Raw genomic sequence first — 15675 nt, forward strand, 5'->3', positions numbered from 1 at the left:
GCATGCTCCGGTATCTACTACAGATTATCAATAATCGTGGAAAATGAGGAAAAACTTGTATGTCCACCGATGTGCAAGTCACTGGACAAACCATAGAACATCCATCTTATATAAACAGTACAAAAAAAAAAAAACCCCACCAAGAATGAGGTAGACCCCTATGATCTAATAATGAAAGCGCTCCAAGACATGTTGTTACGTGAAACAAAAATGTAGGTCATTGGCACAGCTATCTTTTTGAAAATCTGATAATGGGTAAAGGGTACCACATTTTATCTAGGGAACGTCAAAATAGCACAATATATAAAAGAAGCCAGCAAGAACATCTCACAGACTTTGTGACAGATGTTGTATTTCTATACCCTGATTAATACCCTGACATATATACCTGTGGATGTGATCAAATGAAAGGAATCCTTCATTGTGCTGTTACCTGGCTGCCCAGATATCATGCATCTCAGAGGCAGAAATTTTCTAATATTTCCAGGTAGTCTGCTCCAGGGTTTACCTTAAGAAGTAATGAGACTATATATTCTACTTTGTTGACACTTGTACACATTGTCTATTGTCTGTTCTTCGTCGAGTGGAAAAAACAGATTACTTCCCTTATTTCTTTGTTTTTCTTTCTAATTTTATAAATGATGCTTATTATAGACAAATTAGAAAAGACATAAAATCCTAAAGCAAAATGAACATGTCATCTATAATCCTAACACCAGGAGAAAACCACTCTTAAAATTCTTGTTTATGCACTTTCAGCAACTTTTCAAAGTAGCCATATACTCTCCTCCAAATTTGGAATATTCTCTTTAAGCAGAGCTGAATTTTTTTTTCAACAAACATTTATAAGCACTCCCTCCCCAAATTAAATATATATGAAAACAAATTTTATCTTGCTATCTGCATTCTATTTTAGTTTCTTTATGCAGTATTTATTCAACCAGCCATTCATTATTAAATAAGAGGTATAAAACTCCTACTATACACTGGTCACTAAAATACGTGCTGGCCCCCAGGCTGTGATCTGTCCCTATCTGTCAGAAAAGAAAAATGCTTTGCTTTATCCCAAAGAATTTCCTTCTTACAGTTCCTTAGGATCATCCTTCATGTTTCTCTTTCTCTCATACCCTGGATCCAGTCCAATCAGAAAATCCTATCAGCTCTACATTCAAAATATAACCAGATATTTTCTAGGTGAAAAAAGACAAGGTATGATAGAATTTATATCATATGCAAACATGTCGTGGTAAGAAAGGAGAATAAAAGTATAATCTGTTTAATGTTTTCCTTTACACACACACACACACACACACACACATGCATATGTACAAAGATATGCACATCAAGAACCCATTGAAAGATCACTGAAAGAATAAACGGGAAACTAACAAATGGGATGCAGGGGTCTGGGCTATGATTTCCCAGGTACACCTTCTTAAAGGGTCTTAACTTTTTTTTGAGAGAGAGAGAGAGAGAATCTTAAGCGGGCTCCACGCTCAGTGCAGAGCCTGACACTGGGCTCAGTCTCACAACCCTGAGATCATGACATGAGCTGCCATCAAGAGACCGACTGAGCCACCCAGGTGCCCCTCAACTTCTGAATCATGAAATGTACTGCTAATTAAATATAAAACTGAGATATTTGAATGATATAAATAAATGTGTAAACATCACAACCCAACCCTTCTCCTCTGCCTCTACATTTACCACATGGACCCACTCAGGATAAAATTACATTGTCCCCTTCTCCACTGTCCTCCATCATCATCCCCATCTGTGCTCACTATTTCTTAATAGCACCTTATCCTAATAGCACCTTAATAGCACATTATTGCCATCTGACATATAACATGCTTTACTTATTAGTAGATTTTTTGTTTAATCATTTGTTTCTATAGTATGGCAAGAATTCTCTACGTTGTTCCCTGCTCAATCTCCAGTGTCTTGAAGGATACCTGGCACATATAGTAGGCATTCAAAAGGTATTTAGTTATTGAATAAATGAATAATAATTAATATATGCTGAGAATGATAAAGTGGGATTACAGGGTACTACAAGGACAAAGTGCACAGATCAAGTAACCAATCCCATTTTGGTGGGCATTCCATTTATTGAAAATATTTCACTATTATAGAGAATTCTGTAATAAAAGCCTGCACACAGAAATCACTGCATACATATCTTATGATTTCCTTAGAACAAATTCCCAAAGATAAGTGACTAGGTAAGCATATACATTTCAATGACTTGATACATACTGTCAACTTGCCAATTTGGAAAACTATGATGATTTAGCTACTTGAACAATTACTTTTATCTTGTGAAAAGATAATAATTTGACAAGCAAACATCGTTTCAATCTGTTTGGCTCTGAAGATCAATTAGCTTGAAATGTCTTTCATTTGTCTCTTGGTAATTTTTATTTTGCAATTTGCTTGGTCATATCCTTTGCTCTTTGCTATCATTTGTCTTTTTCCTTATTAAATTATAAAAACTTTCATTTTCCAAATACGCTTACACTTTACCTAATTATTACCATTATTTTTCCAGTTTGTTGTCTTTCATTTAATCTTCCTTTGACCCACTAACATTTTAAGTTTTGGTTTCATTAAACATATCCATATTTTCTGTTACAGTTTTTGGCTTTACTTCAATGATTTGAAAAAATTCACCATCTCAAGAAAGATAAAATTCACTCCTGTTTTCTTCAGGGTTTTGTTTTCGACATTTCTAAATTTAACTTAAGCCTTCTCCTTCCCTCTCTTCTTTCTAAAACTGGCTCCCTTTTTATAGGTGTTCAATTGGCTGATTTCCCCGTGGTAGCCACAGAAGTCCTCTCCAGTGTGAAGGAACTGACTGCAGAGGAAACAGCTCCGCAAGGAGGGCACAGAAGGTAGCGGTGGGTCCCATCAGTCAACCTTCCTGGTCTAGCAGGACAAGATCTGACAGCAGCTGTTTTCCACCAGACTTCAGCTCAACACATAGACTTCCTCTTGATTTAGCCAATACATTTCTTGACACATGTAAAGCATGTGCAAGATAAAAGATAATCATTATTTTCTTGGATAATGCGGAACCTTCCAGATGGTGTTTAATCAAGTATATCTATTTAGTAGGGAAGTCTTTGAGGTCTCACATGATCTTCCTTGACATTGATAGACTATTATTAACAAGAGGGGAGAATACCTTCTTTCAGTATGCCTATTTCTTTTAACAAACAGGTATGTTCCCCTCCCCATTTTTATCATTAATTTCTATCAAATAATTCACCGTAGCAGTTTTTAAAACTGTAAAAAGTATTTCAATATGACACTTCTCTCTCACTCCTAGATCACTATCACTTTGACATGGTTTATAAGTTTTCTACAATCAAGACGTTGTGGTTTTGTTTTGTTCACATAAACCTCTTCAAAAAATAAATGCAAATTTAAATACCAATTTTAAATGAGTGAAGCACATAAGCGGAGACAGATCTTTACCTGGAGTCAGCACTTGTGGGTCTGGATCTCGTCCTCACTCTATGACCTTGAGCAGTAACATTTAAATGATCTAATCTTCATTTTTCACATTTATTAAAAATGAGACTATAGATACATGCCTATGTATATACAATAGGTCTGTTGGCCAGGTGAATATGCTCACACATGACAGACTACTGCCTCACCTGTCATGGCAGTAGATGTATATTAACTTTCCTAGTGACATCTCTGGCTTAAGTTCCCTAAAGAGGCAGATTCACAGCAGCAGAACTTCTACCTGCCTCCCCAAGTAGACTTCTTCCATATGACACTTTGTCTGAGTTTTCTAATTTCTTTATTCCAATGGAAACCACCACCCTGTTTCTCAGTGGAGGTGCATACTGTATAGACTGCGGTTGGGTTAGATGCAGGACGCTTGTTACAGGGACTGCTGGAGTAGTGTGGGAGATGGAGGGTGCTGCCTTGAGCAAAGACACTTTTATCACTCAACCCACATCCCTTTGTTTTTCAGAAGAAGTAAGTGGGACCAATCCAGGGCCTTTCGATGAGTTGTCCACAGGAAACCAAGATTCAGGCAATAGTTAGAACCAGATAAGACCGTGGCTGTCATTCAGGGCTTGCCGCAAAGGAAGGCTCCCGGTCGGGAAACTCCTTGGTACTGAAACCACTACCACCTCACAAGTCTTGACATTTAGAATCTATTATTTCACTTCCTTGTGTTTTGCCTCCTTTCACAGACCTGGATTCAACAGGTCCTCCAAGATCCAGCTGTTCTGCCAATGTTAGATGAAGCCAAGTCTCTACCATCCTATTGGAATCTGAACCCTATGCAATCTATGTGCACCCTGGTAGCACAGCCCCTGCTATTTCGTGACATGCTTTGTGCTCCTGAAGATAGTAACAAGAGCAAAAGGTTTCTCTTGGGCACAGAAAATACCATCCCACGATCATAAATTGTCTGAAGCAATTTGTGTTATCTACTTACAATATTCAAACCCCTAATCCAATTAAACTGTTCTGTGGACACACTGTTACTCAAATACACTTCTTGTTTGGTCGGTTGACTTATTTTAATATTTATAAGATTCCATGGTGACTTAGTGAAAAGAGCACTCAGTGTTATTACATTGTTATAGCATCCAGAGTTGATTTTTAAAAACACAGATCTGATTACTTCATTCCATACTTTATGGTCTGAGGACAAAAAGCAGAATGTATAAGTTGACTGAAAGGCCCAGTCTGGCCCAACTGGGCCACCTCATCTGCCTCATTTCTTACTATGCTCCCTCTGGCATTGCTAGAACACTCTCTCCCTCTCTCTGCCCCCTCCCCCCAGTGTCACCCTTCTCATCTAAGCAGTTTGTGATATGATAATGATAAATGATGCAATGATAAACTGCATCATTTAAATCTCAATTCTAACGTTATTACCTCAGGGAAGCCTTTGCTGAAACCCCTATTTATGTGCTCCTACAGCTCTTTATACTTCTTCATACAGCACATCAGAACTTGTCATTATAAATATATTTGTGAGTTTATGTGATTAATAAATATCTCCTCCACTACACACTAACTTCTTGAGGGCAGGGAACATGTCTCTTTTGCACATCCGTGCCTGACACAGAGCCTACCATGTAGTACACACTTAGATAAATTTTACTGAATGAGGGGTGCCTGGGTGTCTCAGTCAGTTAAGCGTCTGCCTTCGGTTCAGGTCATGATCCCACAGTCCTTGGAATGAGCCCCAGGTTGGGCTTCCTGCTCAGCAGAGGAGTCTGCTTCTCCCTCTTCCTCTGGCCCTCCCCCAGTTTGTGCTCTCTCAATCTCTCTCAAGTAGATAAAACCCTTAAAAAGGATTTTATTGAATGAAGGAAGGAACTAAGGAAATGAATGACTTTTTATTAAACTGAGCATTTATGACCCTTATGTTACACATTTTAAAAACTCTGTATGCCACTGTCATCAGTGATGGATATATCACACGTGCTGTAACTTCTGCATCCCATTACGGGTACAGAAATAAGTGAGACACCGAACAGTAATTGTAAACAGTGAAGTTCTACAAGAGCATTAGTTGTTGCTGTCATTACCTCAAAGCCATAAAAAGGAAGAATGGTTTCTCTTCATTAAATTAGTCCTGAAGTCCTAGTACTTATAAACTGTAATACTACTGTCTACACTCACCCATTCAACTATTATTTCATTCATGAAATATTTACCAGTTGCACACTGCTCTAAGATCATTACTTAAAGGCATCTGGGGGGAGGGTGTAAGTCTGAAGGCAAAAGAGCAATATATTTATTTGTTTTTTATGATAAATAGTCACACAAATGCTACAAAATAGAAATTTGATTTCCCTTTAGTCTGCATAACAATGCCTACATTCCTGAGGGCGAAGCCATATGTCAAGCAAAACTGACAAAGTGCTTTTCGAAAGAAATGACAAGGGCGCCTGGGTGGCTCAGTTGGTTAAGCAACCGATTTCGGCTCAGGTCATGATCCTGGAGTCTCAGGACGGAGTCCTGCATCAGGCTCCCTGCTCAGCAGGGAGTCTGCTTCTCCCTCTGACCCTTCCCCCTCTCATGTGCTCTCTCTCTCATTCTGTCTCAAATAAATAAATAATAAATAAATAAATAAATAAAAGAAAAAAAAAAGAAATGACAAAGATTGTTTTGGCAGCATTAAGATAATAATGCAAAGTTTCTTGAATAGTTCCTCTTGCACCACTCTCTGTTAAAAACAACTGTTTGGGTTTTAACAGGTCTGATCTGGTCCTGCCTCCCTGAGCAACTCCATGCCTGTTAGCTGTTCGCTAGAGTGTAGCTATTAGAAAACAAAGAACAAATGTGATATTCCCAGTAGGACAGGAATATTTATTAAAAAGGAAAAAAAAACACAAATTAAATTAATTTAAAAGAAAATAAAAGTGAGACCTACTCCCTGGTGTTCTAAAACCTGAGTTACTATAGTTATCTTCAAGAATGGATGTTCTCATATAACTAGAATGGAAAAAATACCACTAGCTTCAAATTTTTCAGGAGAAAATTTACAGCCTTGGGTTTATAATGAAATAAATAAAAATGCTTCATTGTTTGCAGGTTCGTTATAGTTGCTATTTTAAATTTTCATGTCAAGAAAAAATAAAGATAAGTGAGAAATAAAATTTGCTGTTACATACTGTAAACTTTTTTTTACATATTTAGAATTTATTTTATATATTTAGAATTTTAATAGCTAAAAGTGGATGGATAGTGTTGGTTTTTATTTGGGAAGGGATGCTGGAATTACTTCTATATATAGATTTACATTAATATTTGAAAACTGTCTTAATGAGTTTAGAGACAGAAATATCTACAAGTTGGATCCAAAGAACTCTGAGAGCCAATACAGCAAGATTAACTGATCATGTCCTAAAGGAAAAAAGGGAGGGAGGGAGGGAAGGAAGGGGAAGGAAGATCAGAAGGAAGGAAGGGATGGAGAAAGAATCTAAGTGTCTTGGGTAGAGAACTGGCTGCTGATGTGTTCCTAAGTCATTGAGATGGCTGTCTCCAGTCTCTGTTGGTTCTAAGACCATCAAATTCACTGACATAGAGAGAACAGACATAAACTTTGCATTTGCTTCAAGTCTTGCATAAGGTAAACACCCAGGTGAACACTCAACAGACATGGAATTTTGAAAGCTGTATGATTATAAGATTTCTCACAGTGCAGAAAATGTAAAAAAACATATACTGCTGAGGCCCCAAATAGGCAACCAGTGCCAGGACTCTGGGCCTCTTCCTTCCTTGCATCAATCAATCATAATTGAAGCAGAGGGCGCCTGCGTGGCTCAGTTGGTTAAGCAACTGCCTTCGGCTCAGGTCATGATCCTGGAGTCCCGGGATCGAGTCCCACATCGGGCTCCCTGCTCAGCAGGGGGTCTGCTTCTCCCTCTGACCCTCTTCCCTCTCATGCTCTCTGTCTCTCATTCTCTCTCTCAAATAAATAAATAAAATCTTAAAAAAAAAATCATAAGTGAAGCAGAAAAGCATGTTACAGTAAGAGGTGACTTAGCCAGATTCCAAATTCCATATGCATGATAACAAATGTCATCTCAGATTATACGTGTATATGAAATACATACCTATACGCAATAAAGAAAATATATGAATATACAGTACATATTAATGTATATGTGTGGACACATATGTGGACATTTATTTTTATTCTTTGTTAGATAAATCATAAGCATATTCTTATATTAAGAATAACTGCGGGGCACCAGTTGGCTCAGTTAAGTGTCTAACTCTTGATTGCAGCTTAGGTCATGATCTCAGGGTTGTGAGATCGAGCCCCACATGAGGCTTAGCACTTGGCACAGAGTCCACTTAGGATTCTCTCTCTCCCTCTCCCTCTGCTCCTCCCCCCACTCATGTGCTTGCTCGCTTTCTCTCTCTAAAATAAATAAATAAAATCTTTTTTAAAAAAGAATATTTACTTTTTTCATTTTTCCCTCCAATGAAACAAGATGAAACCAGAGAAGGAGACAAACCATAAGAGACTCTTGATCTCAGGAAACAAACTGAGGGTTGCTGCAGTGGTGGGGGGTGGGAGGGATGGGGTGGCCGGGTGATGGACATTGGGGAGGGTATGTGCTATGATGACTGCTGTGAATTGTGTAAGACTGATGAATCACAGACCTGTACCCCTAAAACAAATAATATAGTATATGTTAATAAAAAATTAAAATAAAAATAAAATTTAAAAAAGAATATTTACAAGATGAGTGAACAGACAATGTTTGTTTCATGAGGCAGTTACTCTTAGATATCTGGACAAAATGTATAAAACCCAAAATGACATTTGAAAAACTAGTATCTTTACTAACTTCTAGAAGGCATACATAAAGAATCAAACAAAAAATATTATATTTTAGTTCAGGCTCACTTCTAATCACGATACTTTTAAAATGATAGATTTTCTTTAAAAACATGAAAAGACAATAAAAAAATGACTAAAACAATGCAAAACAGATCTTTGAGTAATTTGTATACTGGACTGTGAATTTTTTGTTATGGAGGAAGCTGGGTAGGTAGTAACCTGATTTCTAATATAATGAGGAAACTCTTGATCAGATAATCAGATACTTCAAAGTTGGAAGAAACGCACTTTCTGGTTATGACGCTTAAAATTTCACCTGATGAATGAAGTAGATTAGCAAAATTCCTCCAAGTTCCCTCCTCCTACAAGAATATGGTTAGAGAATCTAGCACCTCACACTTTTTCTAGCATCTGAAATTATTAGAAAGCTCTGCCTTTATTGAGATAACTATTTAATGATAACCCCTATGCACTGGTCTATAGTCTACTTGTTTCTATCAGTAATTGAAAAATATTTATTAAACACATACTATGTGCCAGGGACTGCAGTGGAACAAAATTAACAGAACTACTAAGTCTTATATCACGGCAGATAATGCATCCCTTCATGGCGACTCAAACTGATGTAATGTAGGTATCCTTCCCTGCCTGCACCCCCTCTCTCTACAAATGTGTGCTATGAGGATTTGCAATCATTTTTACCCAAAAGTCACTGTCAAAACCTAAACCCTACTATTAAATCTACTTGCACACATCTGTGAAAATATTTACTTTCAAGTCAGACCTGGTGAGAGAAAGTAGAGTGTGTTCAATTGTCTATGAGCTGTTTTTCAAATAATGAGCATCTCCTGCTTGTGCTTTTTAAATGGATTTTTCATTATCACTATCAATTACCTCCACAGTTTTAAAGTTAATATGTTTCCTATGGAAGGAGAAATGCCCTTGAAGAAAGTCAGTGAGCCTAAGAGGTCTTGAAAATCCAGTATTTTAGAAGAAAAGGTGGAATGATCAGAGTATATCGAGACAGGTTATTGTTATAAAATGAAAATTTAATTTGTATCTGATCCTGCTCAATTTCTGCACACAAAAATCTCAACAAGTAAGTTCACTGCTAAATAATGGGGCAACTGGAATGTTAAGTTCTTTATGTTTGCATGAATCCTTGGTGAGTTGTTATATGGGTATTTAAGAAAACCTTGTTGAGTTTTTTCATTAAGATAGGAATAACATAATTATATTTCCACTTAAAATGCAGAGATATGGGTTCTTACCATCCCCCCATATATTATTCTACAAATTTTCAAGACAGAATACAGTCAACTAATGAGAATGTCTAAACTCCAGGTGGAGACTATGGGCCAGCCTTTCAGAAAACACATTTCAGGACATTCATGCACTTTGGGGGCACATTCTTAGCTCATACTTATCTCGTTGTATTTAAATACTCATAACTTGTCTGTGCATCAGGCCATCCTATGTTTGTGTATTGTTTCCTTGAACCTCAGTCTATGACTTCATATTTATCCATCAACAATTATACTTAATTCTGTTAACTATGCAAGCCTATTCATATTTTGGTCTTTTTTTTTTTTAATCTAGTCTAGAACATCTTTCCCAATCACCATCTCCTAGAGTCATACTTCATGTTTGTTCAGTAAATCGTGATTTTAAATGTATATTTAATAATCATGAGTTAATGGGAATTTTAGTATGCTTTATAATAAATGTATTAATTTTGAATGTATTTGTCTATCCTAGTAAAGTGATTACAAGATGATGATATTTTAGTAAGCATGTATATTTTTTATATTATTTCATTATTTCAAATGAATAATTATTTTATTCTTTCATATTATTGTCATGGATCTCCACGAAAACTCCATGAAGTGGACTAGGCAACCCTCCATTTTACTAATGTGACTAGAACTTAGTTGAAATTACTGTGATCATAGCACTTATAAGCTGCATTGGATGGGACCACAGAATTATTCTGAGTCAATCTAATGATCTTTTCCTTTAAGCCACCCCTCAATTCACTGATAAAATTCTAAACCAGAAAATGTCAACTTAGTTTCCCTATCTGTAAAAGTCTGATGGAGAAAAATTATGTTTCCTTTTAATAAAAGGTACAACCATCACCATGAAAGGAATACAAGACTGGATCAGAATAAGAGATGGGGGGTTCCTTTCCAGAAATCCAGATTAGTCATCCACCAAGCCAGTCAACCTTCTCTAAAACTCACACCTTTTTGAGTTAGGATTCTTTCAACTCTGCCAGCTATGTTGTAAAAAGGAGATTAAATTTCCACGATGTAACAGGTAGGCACATCACACCTGAATGATCAAAGAGAGTTGGGAGGGATTTTTTGTCCCTTTGACTATATCACTTTTCTTTCTTTAGTTCCCAAAATGTTAGCTTATAAATCTCTCTCTACTAATATTTCTATATCAAGATAAAAGGACTGAGGGATTTATAAAGGGCACTAAATGACTATTCTTGGAAAGCAACTTCTGATATGACCAAAAAAAAAAAAATTCATTCCTTGCCTCCAAAAACCATATTGATTGTCTCTACACAGAACAGAAACTGCTTATCAGTAGAACACTATAGTTTCTGTTTGCAATGTTTACAACTTCTCACCTCATGTTTCTCACAATTACATTTCCTCTGCTACTCTGAGCTAAGATATTTGTAATACTTCAATTTATTTTTGTTCACATTTGTCACTTGGTATAAAATAAAGAAAAATCAGGAATTTGAGATGGTAAAATGATAGTAAACCTAATGCATTTCTAGGGACAGTTAGCAACATCAAAGTGACACAGCAGTCACAGATGCTTTCATCCCACGAACTGTGAAGAATAAGTCTAGAATCACTGAGGAGTTCAATTGTTTGACATGGGAGGGACCTTGAGGATTAGTTAAGGTATAGTTAAGTGCCCCAACACAAATGAGGTATTAGGTGGACAGAGACAGACAGCTCCTTTCCATGGCTGATGCTCAAATGAGGGAGGTGCGCACGACTCAGACCACTCTCTTCAGAAGCCCAGGCCCAGTAGCTGCAGCCCAGGGCTGACTGCACACATAGCAAGGGAAAAGGCTAGTCATTTTCCAAGAAGCAGATTAAGCACATTTTTTTTCTCTTCAGCATCTCTTCTTGCATTTTTTGGTTTCCCTTCCACATTTTGATAATGCCACTTCTCCCCAGTGGTATCATCAAAAAGGAGAAAGAAAGACAGCATAGCCTCTGTGTGTCATGACCCTATCTTCTCTCTCACTGCCTACCTGGAGGCTGAGCTTCTCCTTAATTCTTGCCCTTCTGTCAAGGCTACTTTCCCAGCAATCAGACTTGCCCTCCCTTGGTGTCCAGTTGAGACTGGGGTCTGTGGCAGACAACAGAGGAATGGGGCTGTGCTGGGCTCTCAGAGAGCCGGGTCACTAGAGGAGCCCTGGTCAGGGAAGAGAGAACGCTAAAGATAGAAACGGGCTTTATTTCCCAGGCTGGTTGGAACACACCAACTACCCAAGCCTTGCTGACACACTGTGCCCTGAGTCTAGAGAGCTGCAGCCCTAAGCTATCTTTGGACAGCTAGCTATTCTTTGGTCATCAAAAGCAAAGAAAAGGAAAGTCTAATGCAAATTTGCATCAAGCCATTTGCTGATTAATCTCTATACATAGCTGCTTTCAAATATTTGCAAATCATAAATCAACTGGTACACTTCCATCCTTGTATGAGATACATGTGTGTGCACATGTGACTATATGAGTAAGAGACACAGAGAGAGAAAGAGAAGGAAGAGGAAGCCAGAAAGGTAGACATATAACCCTACTCCCTTTTCAGGTAGGTGGAGCCTATTAAGGACAGGTGGATCCAATTAAGGAGAGGCTCCAGAAATGGGGGGGGGGGGAAGGAGTCCCAGGTGAAGGCCCACAAACAGTGCTATGCCCTTTTAATACTACAATGTTCACTATGCTCACCCTACACATGTGTGCAAATGCCTGAGTTTCACATTCTGATGGATGTGGGATAAAAGAGCCACAGTTACCAAAAGCACAGGAGCTGGAGGTAGGGTTGACCATGAGAAGATTCAACATAGAAATTTTTGTAAAAATCTTGGAGAGAGTTTTATAATTTCACAGATCTTGGAATTGGAAGAACTATACAAGTTCAACTAGAACCCCAAGGAGCAAATGGGAACCAAGCTGTATCACCCACTTGGGTAATGAATGCAGTGTCTTAAAAACCTAGCACAAGCATGCACGTACATACGAACACACACACACACACACACACGCACACACAAAACAACAAAAACATGGGCTCGAACATACACAATCATGTCAAGACTATAAGCAGAGAAAATGGCAGCCATGGGATTGGGATCCAGGAAGGCCTACCTTAAAAGCAGAACTCTTTCTATTCACAAATGTCTGCAAAACTGGCTCAATCACACAACCAGACAACCAGAGTTAAAAAAGAGCCAGCCCCACCAGCCTGCCCATTCCAGTCTTCAGGGTAGCTTCCAGACTCCCCAGTTACTCCCTGGAACAAAGAGGCTGAGGAATCTCCCCCTTAGTAGAGACACTCCATGGATTTCCACAAGTTGGACAGCTCAAACATCTTCCAACCCAAAGGCCACCAACAATTCTTCTAACACAGAAGGCCAATTTTGCATCTAGACACCGGGAAGCTCAGGTGGACACGATTTCCATTAGAAATTATTGTGCTCCTTTTTGCTGGAATAAATATTCACAAGGCTAAAACAAAAACAAAATTGCTAATCAGGGGCACCTGGGTGGCTCAGTTGGTTAAACGACTGCCTTTGGCTCAGGTCATGATCCTGGAGTCCCAGAATCGAGTCCCGCATTGGGCTCCCTGCTCAGCGAGGAGCCTGCTTCTCCCTCTAACATTCCCCCTTCTCATGTACTCTTTCTCACTCTCTCAAAATAAATAAATAAAGCTTTTAAAAAATTGCTAATCAGATGATATTCAATAAAAATTAAAGTGTATTCTGGAAATCATTGTGTACAACACCACTTAAAATGTTCCCTATTACGTCTCTGATTTATGCATAACCACCAAAATTACTACTCACAGGGAGAAGAGAACTGTTGAACATATTTAAAATCATTGTAGTTCAGGGGCGCCTGGGTGGCTCAGTTGGTTGAGCGACTGCCTTCGGCTCAGGTCATGATCCTGGAGTCCCGGGATCGAGTCCCACATCGGGCTTCCGGCTCTGCGGGGAGTCTGCTTCTCCCTCTGACCCTCTTCCTTCTCGTGCTTTCTATATCTCATTGTCTCTCTCTTTCAAGTAAATAAATAAAATCTTTAAAAAAAATCATTGTAGTTCAGGCTAGAAAAATTCAGGGTAGGAGAGAGCCCCTCTCAGCATTTTATAGCACACAGTAGAAAATAAGTCAGTTTAAACAAGTCTGTTTTCTACAGTAGTTCTATTCGTCTTAGCAACCCCATGTTGTAAACATTCATTCATGCCATATATCTTGGTCCCACATTATGCTTGTCTGTATAAATTATTGTGAGGGTAACAGAGGAAATGCCCCTGCCCTCACAAAATGAGACATATACATAGGTGACTATGATGCCAACAGACTGTGAGAAATAGCTTTGGAGACTTAATATTATTAAACATTACTATTTATTAAATACCTGTTAAGGGTCAGATAACTGTGGAAAGTCTACCCTCCACATTGCGAGGTCTTTATTATTATAACCATTCAACAAAAAGGAGGAAGCAGAAGTTTAGAGCAACTAATCTGCTCAGCAGCAAGGAGTGTGTAAGTGGCAGAGGTGGGTGTGTCTATATCCAATGCCCATAATTCTTATACTAAGTTACAACATATTTAAATAAAATGTTATGGATAATCATCAAAGAAAATATTGGAGGCTACTGATAGAGCCTAAAGGTGTCTTGGTAGATTGGCTTTAACGTAAGTAGGCAGAGGGCCCTCTTGGGGGAGGGAAGTAAATGAACAAAGCCCAAATATGGAAAGAACAGCATCTGTCCCAGTTCAGGACAGACTGACTAGGTGGACTGGCCAAGAAGAGCAGAGAAAAATCACTGACATAGCACCACTGATAAGTGAAAACAATCTGATTAAAGCTAGAGGTGAGATTGGAATGAAAATGAGAGGATAAGGTACATTTTCACTTGGGTTATTTCACACACAACTAGTTCAAAAAGTCTCCCCCCAAATTACTCATTTTTTCCCATAGAAGCAGTACCTTCTTCTTTCTATTGCTTATCTCAGGAAATGGAAACTCTATCCACCAGTTGCTTAAGAAACAGGCTTGGCAAGGGCGCCTGGGTGGCACAGGCATCCAAGACTCTTGATTTCAGCTCGGGTTATGACCTCGTGGGTCATGGGATCAAGCCCCATGTCAGGCTCCACACTCAGTGGGGAGTCTGTTTGAAGATTTTCTCCCTCTGCCCCTCCCCCCAAGCACACGCTCTCTTTCTCTAAAATTAATAAATAAATCTTTAAAAAAATAAGAAAAAGAAACATGCTTGACTCACAACCATGATTCTTCCATTTCTCTCACCCTAACCATCTTATGATCACGAAATTTGAAACCTTTGGCCTCTGAAATCTCCACTGAATCCCATCCTTCCTCATTCACTGTGCTTTCTCTCATTAGGCCACAATTATTTCTCACTGACATCATAACAATACCCTCCTAACCAGCCTCTCTCTCGCCAGGCTTTGCTCCTTTCTATGCATATGAGAAAGGCTACAGCCCTGAAGCTATATATGGAAAATGCACATTTGCTCAAACATGAACATATCTTACCACAATCGACACTCCCCCCTGATCGGAACTATTTTTTCAGTTTCTCAAATAACTCATGCTTTCTCTCGCTGGAAACACCACACACTGTTGTCTCAGCTTGGCTTTCTCTCTCGTGACCTCTGTCCTTCCCCAACATCTCCAGTGAAAAAAACATCACAAATACAGACTGCAAATTGGGTCTTCCAGGAAGCCTTCCAGGTTTCCCAGTCAAGATTCAATGCATCTACTACATAGGTTTCCATGCTGAGTACTCTTTCCTTAAAGAAGTTATTACACTCAATCACAACTGCCTGTTGTACCTAGATTTAGGGTTCTGATAGGTTTGACTTTTTTATTCTGTATCCTCAAGGCTTGAATAAAAGTAACACAACTCTCGATATTTCTTTTTTTTTAAAGATTTTATTTATTTGAGAGAGAGAGACACAGAGAGAGGGGGAACATAAGCAGGGGGAGTAGGAGAGGGAGAAGCAGGCTTCCCGCTGAGCAGGAAGCCCGATGCGGGGCTCGATCCCAGGACCCTG

The 15675-nt window shown here is 38.6% G+C and overlaps 1 protein-coding gene across 6 annotated transcripts in view; it reads right to left on the reverse strand.

Annotated features, from left to right (window-relative positions):
- The window catches only part of NRG3 (neuregulin 3), a 1101926-nt gene that overhangs the window by 864558 nt on the left and 221693 nt on the right, over positions 1-15675 (reverse strand). The window lies entirely within an intron of this gene.

This window comes from Eumetopias jubatus, unplaced genomic scaffold, assembly GCF_037043125.1.
Source record: "Eumetopias jubatus isolate StellerSeaLion01/CBP00866 unplaced genomic scaffold, mEumJub1_p1.0 scaffold_17, whole genome shotgun sequence".
Lineage (NCBI taxonomy): Eukaryota > Metazoa > Chordata > Mammalia > Carnivora > Otariidae > Eumetopias > Eumetopias jubatus.